The sequence below is a fragment of the Empidonax traillii genome, unplaced genomic scaffold, assembly GCF_003031625.1.
Source record: "Empidonax traillii isolate 1590-97213 ecotype Southwest subspecies unplaced genomic scaffold, ASM303162v1 scaffold164:size861626, whole genome shotgun sequence".
Taxonomy (NCBI): domain Eukaryota; kingdom Metazoa; phylum Chordata; class Aves; order Passeriformes; family Tyrannidae; genus Empidonax; species Empidonax traillii.
The window spans coordinates 731,345-735,410 of record NW_020955357.1 but is presented as its reverse complement, the minus strand read 5'-3'; positions in this window follow the sequence as shown (position 1 = coordinate 735,410).

Here is a 4,066-nt window from a genome sequence, read left to right as displayed (position 1 = left end):
GCAGGTACCCAAGAAGTATTGTGTACTCCCTGACAGTATACCTGTGAAGCACACTGTTGGATTGAGCTATTATTTACAAGTCTAATTCCCTTACCTTTTCCCTTGCCCTGAAGAGAGCAAAATTGCCATAGGAATGTATTTCTAACATGCAGCAATTGAGATCATGTGAGGATGGTAAAATATACAGTTAAAATAAATAGCTCAGAAAGACTGATAAACAGTAGATAGCAAAACTTTTGTGATAGGAACAGTATCAACTACTTGGCAAATTCCCTACCTATAGTCTTTTGCTCAGTTCTAGATCACTCTACATTTATTCTGATTCAGACATATCTTTCTGAAAACAAACAGAATATCACAGATACTTATGACTTGAAGAATATAACTAAAAGTTCCCTTTAATATTGTATAGGGTAATGGGACAGGAAAGAAGGAGTCTTCTCATTCCTGTTAATAGTAGATCACAATAGATTGGAGCCATTGGAATAGTACTGTGTTCTTGACAGATCAAGCAAAATTAGCCAAATCTGTAGCTAAATGAGTCATGAATGGGTAAATCCGGAACCAAGGGAAACAGTACTAGATCTTCTTTCCTTTGATTCAGTTCAATGTGCTTTTAAGGGGCAGCGTCATTCAGGAATTGGTGTCTTTTTGGCAACAACTGAAGTACATAAAAAATAAAATACAAGCACCATCATTCCTTTCTGAGAGTACAGGTAGCTGGCATTCTTTTTAAGCTCTCTATACTGTATCCTTAGCTGTTGAATTTTCATCAAATACCGATACATGCCAGACTTGTTTCACAGCCTCTACATTTGTGCTGCCTGAGTAGCCAACATATTTATCTAATAGGGAGGCATAGTTTAAGAATGGATGAAATCCCACCTATGGGCATATTGATTATAAAAGCTGTTTTGTAACTGGAAGCTACAATTGCCTTAAAACTGTGTTAAAGATAGTTATGCTCTCTGGAATTAGATGTTGAATTTGATAGGATGACTAAGAGGAAAACACTGTTTACTTTGAGGGTGGCAAAGCGTTGGAACAGGCTGCCCTGTCGTGGTTTTGCTATGGGTTAATTTTGCCTTCCACCCCCCACATAATTACCACTAGTTGAGAGAAGGTATTTGCAGACAAAAGAGAGACAGGACTTGGGGAAAACAGTATAAACATTTATTACTAGTAAAATAAAAACTACTAATACTATTAATAAGTTAAAAACTAAAGAACTATATCTATAACAATTTTTATTCAAGTTGAAATGCTATATATACACAGAAATACTTTTTCCTTTTTATACCAGTCTAAGGAGAAGAAGTAGTCTCATTCTGTATTTTTGGAGTTCCAGTTCTTTCCCTCTAGTAACAGATTCTCAGTAGCAGTACATTTTCATTGCAGTTGGAACTTCTTCTCTCTCCCTCTTGTTCTGTGTTGGCTTTCAGGGCTGGGCTTACCCCCCTCCTGGGCTAAGACTGAAGGATGGAGATTACTCAAGTCCCGAAGGGTTTTTTCTTCCATAGGCTTGCAAGGAGACACTTGCTTACTATGGATCTTTTTCCACAGGGTTACAGGGGATAATGGTTTAAGAGTCCACCCCTGTTTCCCTATGGAGGTTCCTCCCCATGGGAGAACAGTCCTTAATAGACTTGAGCCGTACCCAGATCGTGCCTAGGGTGTGTGTGTGCCCAAGGTCGTAGAGTGTACCCGGTAGAGCGAGGTCGTACTCTAAAGAGTCTCAATGTTTTAGAAGTTGTCGTCATATCTAGGTGTGTGCGTGCCTAGAGTCATAGAGTGGACTCAGTAGTGACGAAGTCGTGTCCAAAGGGAGTCCCAACGTTTTCTCCACCCGGACTCTGCCTCACTTCAGTCCTTTTTATGAAGTTTCGGTTCTCTTTGGTACATCCACAGATTCTCTTATCAGTTGCATGGGAGGTCTCCTTATTCTAACAAACTTTTACAGGTGGCAGGGATTTATTTTAAGTCTTTTCCCTGCTAAGGAGAGAGAGCAGAAAGGCAGGGGGGAAACAAGCCTCCCCCCTTCCGCATTTTACTTTTCTTTGTTGCAGCTTCGGCTGCCAACTCCGACTTTGGAAGCTCCGTTATCTTTCGGCTGGAATTCTTCCACAGCGGCTTCTGTCCAAGCAGTCCGTCTTTTAAACTTTTTTTCTCTTCACTCTCTTACAAGAGAGAAGGGAGGACTTCAGTGCTGCACCTGCTCCCCCCCCGGCCCAAGCCGGGGGAGGAGGGAGTCTGGCCCTGTTCAGGTCTGGTACTCTTCTCCTCTACATGGCTGCTACTCTAATTCCAACTACGCCAACAACCTTCTCTTCCGTTTTCTTGAAGATGTAATTAGCAAAGGCGTTTCTGGACTTTTGATTGGTCTTTTTGTCCGGAAATTACCTGGACAAAACCATCATCAGCCCCAGGGATGGGCTGAGGGGGCAAAACCACGACATGCCCAAAGAGGCTGTGGAGTCTCCTTCTCTGGAGACATTCAAAACCTTCCTCTACGTGATCCCAGGCAAGCTGCTCTAGATGAACCTGCTTTGTTGGGGGGGTTGGACTAGATGATCTCCAGAGATCCTTCTAACCCAGCCATTCTGCGATGTTATATTTTCTAAAAAGACTTGGTTAATGGATTTCAAAATCCCAAAGGAGCCATAACAGGACATCCGATTTTTGATTCTCAAAAAAATCCCTAGCTGATATAAAAACCAGACCTGCTATGTAAGGCATATATTATTTCCAAGCAAATCACCTAATCTGGCTTAAATTTTTATCTAGTTGATTCTTTCTGTAATTTTTTTCCTAAGAAACATCATCTGATGAGTTTAGGTCACCTCTTTCTTTAGTTTGTGCTGGATTTGTTTCTTCCAGGTTAACTTCTTAGTAAACCAGTAATAACAATCTGGGTAGCTGAAGTTGAAAGTGTTTGTTAAATTAATGATGGTCAATCAAACAACAGCAATTCTGCACTAACTTAATATATAAGAACTGCCATTTCAGTGTATGTGTTTTAAATAAAAAATACACATTCACTGGAATTTCACAACCCCTTGAAACAAATCTGGCAGTAAACTGTTCATTGTGTTACTCACAGTCATGCAATGGAATGGAAATGTAAAGTGATTTGTGTATGTGTCCGGCACCCCATGCTAGAAGTTGCATAAAAATGATGGCTCCTCCTTGATTTTTTGTAAATGTGACTTGTCAACTCTTCTGTGAATGAGATATGGAATGAGAGAACCTTGTTGACATGTTTTGAAGGAACAGAGAAACATGAAAATTACTAAAATAGACTGTATTTTCAGTCCTTCTAAGCTAGCACCCTGTTTTTGACAAACTCATATATCAGGCATTTTGGATAAAGGTGAAGGTGTGAGAAAGGCACTGTAGGCGAATAGGAGTTTAATTCTAATCTCAGTTTCCAGTAGTAAGTTATTGGCATCAAAGTTAAAACATTAATTTAATTTTTAAAAATCCATAATAGTCATAGCTTTACATTTTTTTACACAATTTAGTATTTACTTTATATTTACCATCAATTTTAAATATATATATATATAGTATTTTTAATATTAACTTTAATATGGCTTTTAAATTTCAGATTCTGAGAGATTACTCCAGAAGTCTTGTTGAATGCTGCATCATGGACTTTGTAGGCAAGGGGAGGCCACCTGAAAGATAGAGGGAGAAACAACTGGCAGTCAGTGGGAACAGTTTTATCCATTCCTGTCTAAGCTAAACAGGAGAGACTTTCACTGAGCAGTGGGTTTGAGAAAGACTAATTAAAGAAGTCCTTCCAATTGCAAATCACAAATTAAAATTGACACTAGTGCTGCATATTCAGAAAGCTGGCAATGGTGAGAGACTTTTATTTCCTGTTTTCAAAGGAAAGAGGTCACTCCTTTACTCATTTGTTTGCTGTTTGTCATAATAACTGTAATTATGAGGCACTACTGTGATAATTTAATGTAATTTAGCACGTAATTAGTGAACAAAAATACTACACAATAATTCTTTCAGGGAGCCATGCTGCTAATAAATAGTGGCATTCAGTGACATC